At 39.0% G+C, this 12,161-nt stretch overlaps 1 long non-coding RNA gene across 1 annotated transcript; it reads left to right on the top strand.

The window, feature by feature from the left end:
- The first annotated feature begins 1,083 nt into the window (after window positions 1–1,083).
- Window positions 1,084–12,161, top strand: LOC138918245 (uncharacterized). The gene is made up of 4 exons (XR_011427336.1): window positions 1,084–1,247; window positions 5,625–5,849; window positions 6,751–6,964; window positions 8,616–12,161. It is a non-coding gene; the product is annotated as an uncharacterized lncRNA (long non-coding RNA).

Raw genomic sequence — 12,161 nt, 5'->3', positions numbered from 1 at the left:
GGCTCACTTATACCCATGAAGGTGCGTGGTTCCTTTTATAACACATCTTACACAAAACCTGGGAGTTGCAAGATACACATTTCTGGCAGCAGCAACTGCAGAGAGGCCCCCTACTCCCATAAACTCTGCATTCTTCGTCCAGCTGCATGCCAGACCAACAATAACCAAACTATACTACTCCCTCAGGACAAGCAGGAATGCAAAAAGAGAACAGAACTGAAATCTATTAAGATTCATATCCATGGAAGTTTTTATGAGGCTAACAAAGGACGTTAGAAAAAACTGAGACCAACTGTAGCACAAACACAGACGCACACACATGCACACACACACGTCTTTAAATTGCTCAGAGGTTAAATCGAGTTGCTTGAGTTAATTAGAATTTCCTTTTTGGGGAAAAGAACACAGTTCGATGAAGCTATTAGCTGTCTGGATATGGGAAGAGAAAGCCAGTAATATATTATGCTTTGGAGAAAAGCCATAAAACCCTCTCATGATCTGAATCCTGAAAACCTCAAAACCTCAATTTATTTAATCACGGATTCTGTTCTTAAAATGCTGTGAACACTGAGAAAGGGGGAAAAAAGTAAAGCCATACTTCCTGCTCTTAACCAAGACATCCATCCTGGATATCTGTCTGTATGTTGTTTCAGCCTTGTGCTAGAGCTCTCCAAAACTGGAAGGCAAAGTTTTTCTTGTTTTGTTTTGTTTTTTAAACTTTTAAAACACTTAAAAAGCTTTTTTAAAGAGAATGATAACCATAAAATGTCGCTGAATTCTAGAAAATAAGATATGTTAACTTTTGACGCTTTGAGAAGTACCAGACCAACAGTTGTCAGTGGACAGCTATCATGTAGTTAATAACAGAAGTATGCACATGTGAGTGATGCAGACTGTCTGGAATTCCCAGCACCACTATGCTTTGGTGTAACAAGAAATCTCCCTGGTTCTGACATGTTCCAGGATACGTGTGCACTGGTAGGAGGAGTGCTGCAGTCTGAATGTTTGTGTCACCCCAAAATTCCTATGTTGAAATCCCAGTGTCTTATGGGATGGTATTAGTAGGTGGCACCATTGGGAGGTGAAGTCAGAGGGTGGTGCCCTCATGGATGGGATCGTGCTCTTATTAAAGAGGCTCCAGAGAGATTCCTACCACTTCTGCTATGTGAGGGTACGATGGAGAAGTGTGCAACCCGAAGAGGGCCCTTATCTGACCATGTCGTCACTGACTTCCAGCCTCCAGAACTGTGAGCAATAAATTTCTGTTGTTCATAAGCTATCTACTTGGTGGTATTTTGTTATAGCAACGAATGGACTAAGACAGGGAGGGGGAATACTTGGCCCAAGCAGAGAGGAAAGTTAAAATCCTGGAAGGGAAGGCCTATATCCTGTGTGGTGTCGGGAGGGGGAGGGGTGGGAGATGTATTGATTTCCATATCCTCAGTATTGGCATACACTCAGCAAATGTTTCTGTGAATTAAATGAACTCATTCTGGTTTCCATTTTGCTTTAACTAATTGTGTGACTTCAGGCAAGTGAATTTGCTTGAGCTTCAGTTTTTCCATCTGTAAAGTGGGGATGACTCCTGAGATAACACCTATGCATAAATTTATGAACTCTAAAGCTCTACGCACACGAAAGGACAAAGAATTAGAGTTGTCTCTGTTTTTCTTCTTTAGATACCAGCAGATTATTAAATTTACAGTGTCAAAATCACTGCCAGTATTCTCAGTGACTTTCCTCTAATCAAAAAGCTTCTTTGGGGGGGGAGGTGCCCATCGCCAAGTGGTTAAGTTCTTGCGCTCCGATGCAGCGGCCCAGGGTTTTGCAGGTTCGGATCCGGGGCGGGGACATGGCACCAATCATCAAGCCACACTGAGGCGGCATCCCACATGCCACAACTAGAAGGACTCACAACTAAAAACATACAACTATGTACCTGGGGGGCTTTGAGGAGAAAAAGGAAAAATTTAAAAATCTTAAAAAAACAAAAACAAAAACAAAAAGCTTCTTTAGCTTGTAAAATTACATGTTCTTCTCCATAGGTTAAAGCTAATTTTATTATAAAATTCGGTCTGAAACATTTTTTTTCGGAATTGAAACTTTTTTTTAAAAACTCCCATTCACCTTGTTTTTAAATAAGATGGTATTTCTAGGTTGCTCTACAAAAACTCATTTCCATGCATAGTGTAGTAACTTACATTCCTGCTGTTAATTCTGACAAGTGCAGCTGCGTCTGCTACTGCTAATCTATTACCACTGCTGTTAGTTGAATACTTACTGTGTCCCCAGCCCTATGCTTTGCAGTTTATATACATTCTCTTTAAGCTTTCTAACAACTTAGTAGGGAAGGTATTATTCCTTTTCTGCCCGTATAAAAAGAAGCTCTGAAAGGTTAAGGGATTAATCCAGCTAAGAAATAATAGAACCAAGATTTGACCAGGTCTGGCTTACTTAAAAGTCCTTAGTCTTTCCACAACAGACTTCAAAACAGACTTTTGGAACACAACCTATGGGTAAATTAGAGCCTATATTTATGAATAGCAGATTCATTTTAAAGAGAAGAAAAGAAACCCTTGTAACATGTAACTTTTCCAAAAATCTCTATAAAATATGCCTCAAATTACCACATTTAACACTCTTCGTTGTTTGGTACGAATTGCATCAAATCAACAATAAGTGTTCTTGACATTTTCTAGTTCAAATAAGCAGACAACCTTAATCAAACTAAAATAAACTAGAAAAGGCCTCTGCAGAACACAATGCTCCCCACGTAAAAATAATCCTTAAAAGATTTAAAAAATAAAGCCCAGCATCAGGCATGCAAACTAAGTCCCTGCATCTTGCATCTATTACATCACGTGTTCCTGCTGATTTCCACTTCAGCAGGGAATGACCTGTTTAGTGGTCGCTGTTTGGTCTTTTCGGATTCTGCTTGTGCTTAAGAATGAGTAACTTCTGCTAGTATTATCATGCTGACTGGAGGCAAAATTGGTGAGAAACATCTAGTAGAACTTGGCTTGAAGCCCACTGAACATATATTTACTCTCTAAAGCTCCAATTTACACACAGTAGCAACATCACTCTAACACAGAGAGAAATGTTAAACTTAGTTTACATTAGTCTACCCCAGCTTAAAAGAGTTGTACACATTTTAAGTAAGTTTTAGACATAAGAACTTCCCACATTTCTTCCCAGTCTGCTTGGAACAAGAGCAACTTGACAGTCAGTTCACAATTAGAAAGTTTACAGCATGCAATCAGAAGAGCTAAAAGAGCTTCTAACTATGAACCAAAGAAATATGCATATTACAGTCAATTACTCAGGAGTTAATCATCCAGAATTGTCAAATATTAGCCAGAATAGATCTGGCTAATCTACTTCATTTCCCTCATTTTCAGTCACTGATCAGCAAGCTGCACATCTTTCAAAAGTACTTATAAAAATTAAGCCAAGAGAAAAAGAAAACTCATAGCTAATATTTAGGGCTCTAAAACCTAGTTCTGGTAAAGAATAGCCATGGTCATTCACTGGGGTATTTGAGAGACACCAGAATCACCCCAGGAACTGTTTGAACCAACTTATTGGTTTTATTCAATTTGTGTCCTTTGATTATGTGTATCATTTTGAGCTGGGCCATACAATTAATCTAAGGTTCTTAATAAACTTTGCTTAAAGTTATATTATCACAACTTTTGGAAATCCTGAATGGGAGAATGTGGAAGAAGAGAAAGCACTTCCACTCCAAATGTAAACATTCAACATTTCATGTAAAACTTCTCTTGAATATAAAATGATTAAACTCCACATGCTTAATATATTCAACTGATTTACAAACATTTATGCAGTAGCCAAAATCCCTAATGTTACAATCCTGTTTAGTAATGGTGTTGCTCATGGACAGTTCACAGACAGATGATTGGCAGGTTGGCTGGGTCTAAAAATAAAAGAATGGGAAGAAGGGTTGAGCATACACAGGGACATAGAAAATAATGAGACTGATTTGCAATTGAGGATTATGGAAATCAGTATCTTCATCTTAAAGAGACACATTGTGAATGATTCAAGTTTTGATGAAGCACAAGTTAGATTGTGACTCCAAATTATTTCACAAGATGGAAGTGTACTTAAAGCTTTAATCTCCTTAGTTTATTTCATTGTCAACAATCATTTTACAATGCCATAGTGCATTTTATAGTTGTAAGTGAAAATAACCTGAAAGAAACATGGTAACACAGTTACGAGTTTAAGCTTAGTGAATCGCATGTTGAGGATAAAACAAAACCAAAACCTCACATTTTGGAAACCGATCAGTGAGTTAGCTCACCAGGCGTTCAACATTTCCTAAAAATTCACTATATGCCAGGAATTAAACTTGTGGGGAATCCAGGGTGAGTTTGAACTGGGGATTGAAGTGATGAAATGAATGTTTTAGGAGGATCACATATCATATTAGGAAGATCACATACCACATGCGGAATATCTGGAAAAGGGAGATAGCAGAGACACAGAAACCAGTCAGAAAGGGATAAGGGCTTGGATCATATTGTGGGATTGGAAAGGAATAGGTGGAAGACAGAAATATTTTAAAAGAATAATCAACAAGGACTTGATAAAGCTTCTTGACGTGAGGTGGCATCATTGATACAAATAGGAAAGATGGGAAAGAGAATCACTCGGAGACGAGAAGTCCGATTCGGGGTTGGGATAGAATACCTTCAATTTAAGATGATGATGGCTCATCTAAATGGTCATTGGATAAATTTAATTAACTAAAAGAATTAAAAATATGTGTAATTTCTTCCCAATGAAACCTACCATAATTTATGCAGTGATTAGTTTTGAAAGAAGCAATCTATTAGTTCTATTTTTACATAAGTATATTTACCCTTGTTAATTAATTTACCTTCTGCTAATTAATAACAGTCAGGTATAACATCTACTGCAGAAAGCTGAGATTTAACTGTACCTTTGAAACCTTACTTTCTTCTATGATGAACATTGTCTACATCTTATCAATATACAGTCAACAGGTTCAAACTTTGCCCATGTTGGCAACTTGTCAGGAGACTGGGGGCGGCACCTGTCTTGCAAAACGCTGAGTTATTCACTGCCTGCCATTATCTTTAAAACAGCTCACAGAGCCCAGTGTATTCAGCATAACATGGATCTCTGAATTCCAGTCATTGGAGCCTCCACATCTATGCCTTCTGGTAAACAGGCTGCAGCTCCAGGACCACCAGGCCTATACGTAGCCATCAGGCTCTATTTTAATCTCACTTCCTCTTCAAAATTACTGTCATCCTGCAATGCCAAACAGATCTGCCACTGATTACGGAAGTCCTTTCCAATTCTCACCATAGTCCGTTAATCTTTATGTTACATGAAAATAAGCAGTAAGATTTCGATTCTTTTTTAAGCACGTGATAAGTAGGAAAGGAGACTAGTAAATATGTTTGATGTTCTATATGTTCAGACTAGTGAATAAATCTGAGATTCAAATTTAAAGAACATCTCTGTACCAATTATATATGTACCACAAAATCTGGCAGGTTTAATTTATAATAGAGTAAACCAAAAATGTCTTTTTAAAACCCTTACTTGAATATTTTCTCCCCTTAAAGTATGAGTCCTGTGCTGAGTCGTCAAGTAGCTCTTTGAAGGCTGAACTGGCATCCTCAGTTCCCACTCCAGTCCTTGGCATATAGGAGGTATCCGGCAATCACAGAAGGAGGAAGAAAGGAGCAAAGTGCCTTGACAATGGTCACAATGAACTGGGGACCTAAGATGTTACTAAACCAAGTATGGGAAACTGGATTGAACCACTATCATCTCAGAACATGTTATGGGTATTTTGATTTTTTAAAAAGAAATTTGCTAAGAGCCACCTTTTCTTGTCATTTACCCCTATTAAAAACTTGGCAAAAACTGAAACAAAACAACAAACTAATCAGACCACTAAAAATCCAACAAGATTGGTTTCCTTCAAATTACAATGCATCTGTATAGTTGATTACTTTAAAATCATAAAAAATAATGAAAAGCACATTATGGGGCCGGCCCTGTGGCATAGTGGTTAAAGTTTGTGCATGTTCCCCTTTGGTGGCCTGGAGTTCACTGGTTCAGATCCCAGGTGCAGACTCATACACTGCTCATCAAGCCATGCTGTGGTGGTGTTCCACATACAAAATAGAGGAAGATTGGCATAGATGTTAGCTCAGCAACAATCTTCCTTGAGCAAAAGGAGGAAGATTGGAAACAGATGTTTGCTCAGGGCCAATCTTCCTCACGGGGAAAAAAAAAAAAAAGGAAAGAAAGAAAGAAAGAAAGAAGATTATGATTCACATGTATAATTACAAAACATTATGTATAGTGCAATTCTACTTTTGGTAAAAAAAAAAAAATAGCCATATAAACTTTAAAATACATATCCTAGGGCTGGCCTGGTGGTGTAGTGGTTAAGTTCATGTGCTCCACCTTGGCAGCCTGGGATTCCTGGGTTCTGATCCTGGGCATGGACCTATATACCGCTCATTAAGCCATGCTGTGGCAGCATCCCACATAAAAAAAAGAGGAAGATTGGGACAGATGTTAACTCAGTGACAATCTTCCTCACCAAAAAGAAAAAAAAAAAGTATCCTTATTTATATAAAGATAAATACAAACATCTGAACAGTGGTTCTTTCTTTTTTTTTTTTGAGGAAGATTAGCCCTGAGCTAACTGCTGCCAATCCTCCTCTTTTTTTGCAGAGGAAGACTGGCCTTGAGCTAACATCTGTGCCCATCTTCCTCTACTTTATATGTGGAACGCCTACCACAGCGTGGCGTGCCTAGCAGTGCCATGTCTGCACCCGGGATCTGGACCGGCGACCCCTGGGCCACGGAAGCGGAACATGTGCACTTAACCCCTGTGCCACCAGGCCGGCCCCTGAATAGTGGTTATTTCTGCGCAATGGGATTACAGGTGATTTTGAATTTTTGCTTATCTGTATTTTAATTTTGTCTGTAGTGTATGTATAAGAAGAAGTTATAAGAAAAAAATCCAAAATTTTTATTGCTTGCAAGTTAATAAAATATTACTACATGCTATTAAATTTCAACACCTCCAATTTTCTTGATATATTTTTGAAAATAAGTACTACAAATTTACAAAAAGATGCTAAAGGTGAAGCAAAATTATGAATGAGAAAGGTATCTAAACAGGAGTGGCTAAGGCCAAATTCTGGAAGAAGGTACTGTTTGGCCAGGTCTGGGCCCTCCAGGGTGAGGGATCAATCATAATGACCACTACCATGCCTTGTGTCCTATTACATTCAAGCATCACGCTAATGCGTTATATGACAGATCCCTAATACTCACTATTCTTGGAAACTTGGAATTATTATGCCCATGTATCGTACATAGACTAAGAAGGAACTTACTTAAAGCTATACAACTATTTAATAAAGTGGCTGCACTAGAGCTGACAAGATATTTGTGAGGCAAAAGCAAGGAAGCAAATTTGGTCCAGGTAGAGATGGAGAGATGCTGGTAAGGACTGAGTGTCACTGCACTGTTCCTCCTAATCAATGTTTGGTTCAACACACTAGGCCAATGGCTGGTCCTCCTCTAACAGATGGAGCCACAATTAACATCCCTAACACAACAGATGGCAGAGTGAAGTATTTTGTATAGAGAAAACGTGCATTGGGTTTATCCTGAGGACACAACGTGTGGTAGACAACCAGTGTGAAAGAAAGTGGGATGCTTGCAGCAGGCTCAAAGAATTGTGCAAAATCCACACCCTAAGTTATTCAATGCTTACAGTGAGAGACAGTAATGGAAGGTAGTGTGTCTTCCTTGTAACCAGTCTCTGTTAGGTAGAGGTGAGTGTAGACCATAAGGCCACAGTGAATTGCCAGTGATCCTGCTTCAGAGGCTGGGCAGTCAGCTAGGTTCATTAGCTAAGGGAGCCACTACTGACTTATCAGCCTAATTTTGTGTCTTGGCAAAACGATAATCAAAATTTTTTCTTCAGAATTTATTACTATCTAAATACGTATGTGTGTATCTTGCTTAAACTCCATCTCCTGTTGTACAATATAAATTTCATGAGGCCAGGGAGTGTTGTCTATTTTATTTGTTGCTGTATTCCCTGTATCTAAAAGAATTCCTAACACAAATTAGTTCATCAATATCTATATTGAATGACTGAATCAGCTATGTCATGAACATCAAGGTGGCACATACACAGTTGTTAACAAGAACCTTGCCGTCATGGAGACGGGGCTGTGCTTCTGAGAATGGCAATGGGATATCTGTGTGGAAAGGGACCTCAAGTGTCCGGAGACACGGAACTCAGACATCTCTGAGACGTCAGCACGAGGTCCGTCTGCGAGAGTCATCTAGTCCTAGGTTCATCAGTGAAACTATGAGATGCACTCAGTTCCATAAGAGAAATAGTAAGATTAGAAGATTCAAAACGGAGCTTTGGCAAAGGGGAACTGAAAGATTGGTAAGAACTGACCACGACAAAAAGAGTTTTAAAAAAGATGCGGTATGTGCACAGCTGTCCAACTATCCCCGTGATTATTTTAACCATAGATTTTAACTAATATTCATATCAATTTTAACAGACAAGCACGTGTTGAACTGATTAGGGTAACAGAGAGCCAACTGGGATCATGCTGATGGATCAGATCAGAAAAGGAACCAAATATGGAGTGAAAGAGAGCAAGTCCCAGTGACTAAAGGAGAATGAAAAGATACCCCTGAATCTGAGGCTACTACTTAAAGAGAAAGAGAAAGGAGAGTTCAGAGGAGTTCAGACAGAAGAGTTCGGAATGTCACCTTCACCGACACTTCACAAGTTGATACGAAAATCCACAACAGTGGGTACAAAACTTTTAGATTATGTCCTGGGGCAAAACTGCTAAATACACCGCAAAAGAGGAGTAGTGCCCTGGAGAGGCAGGGAGCCCACTCTGTTTCTTTCATTCTGTGGTTTATCTGCTTATCCTTTGCTGCCTCTCACTATATCCCTCCTGGTTGCTGTGCTACATATAGCAGGAGTAACAAAAGAATAGGCCATGGTTCCTGGCATTGAAGGGCTCGCCGTCCCGTGTCTTCAGTGACTGAGAGGTAAAACACAGACGGTGGTGGGCTCAGTGAACTAGGATGCAGAGAAATGGGCTTAGTTAATCCAGAACACCATTTTTCTTTCTTTCACTCTCCGCTCTCCTCCTCCCCTTTTGGAGGTAGCTTGGTCTGCTCTAAGAGTTGAGAAGAGAGAACCAGGAAAAAATTATACTCCTTTTCCATTAAATAAGGGGGGAAAAAAGCAGCTAGCATGTAATGATGTAAGGGAAACAACAAAACAACCACACGCTGGTAAAATCCTGGTAAAAATGACAAGGAGACAGCTTAGCAATAGTAGAGGTTTCCAATTAGGCAGTGGGCAAGGAATTGCTAACTTGTGTGACCTTGGGACAGTGCCTTAACCTCTCTGACCTTCAATTTCCTCATCATGAAAATAAGAGCATTAGGTTAGAACAGTAGTTCTCAAATGTTTGTCTATTAAAGAACCAGGGACTTGTTAATAAACCGAATTCCCCAGCTTCAAACTAAAGATTTTGACGTAAAATCTCCTGCATGAGGCTCAGGAATCTGCATTTTAAGTGACCCCCTCCGACAGTGTGGTACAGTCACATGTTCTGGGAAAACTGCCTGAAAGAGCCCGTGCTCTGTGTGAGACATCACATTACAGGAGAATAGCAGAAATATTAAACACACAGCTTGTAATTTTTCTTCCTGTTTCTATTTGTGTATTCCTATTGTAATACACTCACATATAAAGGAGGAATTATTTCACAAATAGTATCATCTTTCACAAATAGTATAATTTAATCCCAATGCAATTCTTCCTGCAGTGAGTGAAATCAAAATTTATACTTTTATCAGAAAATGAGGCTTAAACACAACACTGCATTCAAACTAAGAAAAATAAACTCGCACTTATAAAGCAAAATGAAGTTTCCAAAAAATAACATAATCCTGATGTGGAGAGTAGAGTCTGAGAAATCCAATGTAGAATATTTCCATTCTCCCCCGAAAACATGTTTTAGCAGTAGTGATTATTTAATATGCATGCATATTTTTTTAAACGTTTTATTTTTCCTTTCTCTCCCCAAAGCCCCCGTCACATAGTTGTATATTTTTAGTTGTGGCCCCTTCTAGTTGTGCTATGTGGGATGCCGCCTCAACATGGCTTGATGAGCGATGCCATGTCCGCACCCAGGATCCAAACCAGGGAAACCCTGGGCCGCCGAAGCGGAGCGCGCGAACTTAACCACTCAGCCACGGGGCCGGCCCCACGTGCATATTTCTTAACAAGGCATTCATGCAGCTCCTGTGTGCATCCAGGGACTGGATAGAAGAACTCTACAGAGAAGTGAGGGGAGCCGGAGGTGAAGCACCCCATCCTCAGCTGGTGGTTCAGGCAGCACAGGAACCTTGCGACACCTCAGTGTAGACACACGTCCCCATACAACCAGATAAGAAAAAAACGGTACTTAGGTTTGCACTATATATTCTGGGCAACTCCTCTGTCACCTGGCATTTCCAGCCTAATAATATTTTATTAATAAAAATACCGTATTTTTCCTTAGTGGCAAAGATGTGTGACTTGGGTGCATGACCATTCTGTGCTAACACTCCTTACTCTGTGAGATGATTTGAATACAATTGAAATTACAGTACTCATTTCTTCAACTATGGATTTTTTGCAATTCTACTACTTCATGATCCATTTTACAAAGTTCTCCCGCCACCATTTTCCCTTACCATTTAATCTGTTTCAAATTTAAGTTTACAAGAAGTACAAGAGCTTTGATGGCTCCACATTTATTAAGTGAAGATCAAAGGCTCTCTCTGCTTTTTTTAGTCTTTTACATCTGCAAGGAATGACATAACATTTCAGATGACAGTCTTTCTTTCCACCAAAGAATTCAGCATGAGAATGCCTTCATTTTCAAGCATTTATTTCTCCCTAAGCCGCAACGTTCTCCAAATTATAAGCATGCTGCCATCACACATGGAATTTCATTCAGTGTTATATTTCAAGAACATTCTTTATTGCCACCAGATACCACTTTGTCCCTTTTCTTCCCACAGAGCCCTCTGCCTAGTAAGACTGACTTCAGGGCTTATAAAAAGGTCTAAGTCAAAACGTTACCTTCCTAACTAGATGTTGTAGAGAAGATGGCTTTTTGTTGTGTTGTGTCATTTCTGTCTGACAAAGGATCATCGACATATTTAAAAGATCAGTCACATATGGAGAGAAATATATAACAGGCAAAAGATTACCACCTGGAATACATAAAGACCTAAAAATCTGTAAGAAAAGGATAAAGAACCCAATAGGAAAGGGGGCAAAATATCTGAACAGGCAATCACAGAATAGGCGACCCAAGTGATCAATAAATGTGAAAGGATATGCACCAGTAATCAGGAAAATACAAAGTAAAGCAACAAAATACAATTTCACACAGATGATAGTAGCAAAAATCATAAAGTTTAACAATACTGCATGTAGGCCAGGCTGTAGAAAAGCACTAAGTCGGCACTAAACATCTTGGAGAACAATCGGCAATGAATTTGAAAATGTACGGAGCCTATGAGTCAGCAATCCTATTTCTAGGAATATATCCTAGAGAAACTGCACTTATCCACAAGGAGATACACGGCATCGATTGTAAGCGTAATGATAAGTGCTTGTAATAAACACTGAATAAATCAAATATCCATCAGGCTGGTAAGGGAGAAATAAATTGTGGTACGGTTCAATGATGTATTCTATGCAGCAGGCAGATAGCTAAGATCTATATGTATCAACATGGATAGAAAAGCAAATTGTACAACATTATGCACTATTTATAATACTATTTATGTACATTTAAAACTATACAAATCAATATTATGTATTATTAAACATGTGTATATAGTACAAGTAAAAAATCATGAAATAAATAAACTCTAAATTCCTGATTATAGTTGCCTCTGGGGAAAGGAGGAGGAGGAACGGGACTGAGAGAGGGTCCATGGGGGACTTCAACTTCCTAAGTGCTGTTTTGATTTTCATTAGAAAATGAGGTAAATAAAACAAAACATTAATGTATTTCACT

This window comes from Equus caballus, chromosome 16 (assembly GCF_041296265.1).
Source record: "Equus caballus isolate H_3958 breed thoroughbred chromosome 16, TB-T2T, whole genome shotgun sequence".
Taxonomy (NCBI): domain Eukaryota; kingdom Metazoa; phylum Chordata; class Mammalia; order Perissodactyla; family Equidae; genus Equus; species Equus caballus.
Note: the sequence above shows the minus strand (reverse complement) of the source record. Positions and strands in the feature narration are given on the sequence as shown.